Genomic DNA, 983 nt, shown 5'->3' on the forward strand with positions numbered 1-983 from the left:
CCGCGGGCCCAGTTGCACTTTGTCCAAGCGAGTGGCCGTCACACGGTAAAGGCATGAAGAGATGTGGGCAAGTGGGATGCTTTTTCAAATAAAGGTTCAGAATTTTTTTCTCTTTTTAGTCTCAAAATAGTGAATAATATTTTGTATATATGTATGTGATTAGTTATAAATTTTAAATGTCTACCTTTAATATTTTTATTTTATTATTATATTGAACTGATAATGTTTATTATGTATATTTTTATTATTGTGTATTGATTAAGTTTAATATATATCATTAAAATATTCAATACATATGTAGATTTATTTGTTTAATACATATTATTTACATAATAAATCTATATTTTAATTTTCATGTTAATTAAATTTAATTCTCATTAATGTTAGTAAATTTAAATGAATAAGTATTAGTTTAATATAATTCAACATAACTATGATACACAATATTAATTAGATAATAAGTTTTCAGATTAATCTACTTAAAAATAATAGTTCGCACTTAGTAAAAATTTTAAAAAATTATCATAACTTAAGTAAAAATATAGTTAATTGTCAATGGTGAAAAATATAATTTAAAAAAAAAAAAACTAAATGGACCTAAAATAATTTTTTTAGTGTTAATCATAAAATTTATCATTTATTTTCCTTTAACAAAGATTTTTTAAATGAAGTAATACAATAGAGTTAGTAATATAATGAAACAATTATAGAGTGATATTAACTCGATTAATTAATTAATTTTAAAATTCTAATTCAATAGAGTCATTATTAAAATCTAAGAAATAAAATAAATATTTAATATTTCAAAAGAAAATATTATTTTGTTACAAATTTAATAAGGAAAATAATATTTAACATAAAAATTGAAGGAAATATCATTTGACAAAATTTAATATTTAACATTCAATTCTAAACAACACTTTAAGTTATAAATAATTAATACATATATAAAAAACAATAAGATAATAAGATTTTGAATTAAT

Source organism: Cupressus sempervirens, chromosome 8 (genome assembly GCF_028749045.1).
Source record: "Cupressus sempervirens isolate cs-2001-9-10 chromosome 8, ASM2874904v1, whole genome shotgun sequence".
Classification (NCBI taxonomy): Eukaryota; Viridiplantae; Streptophyta; class Pinopsida; order Cupressales; family Cupressaceae; genus Cupressus; species Cupressus sempervirens.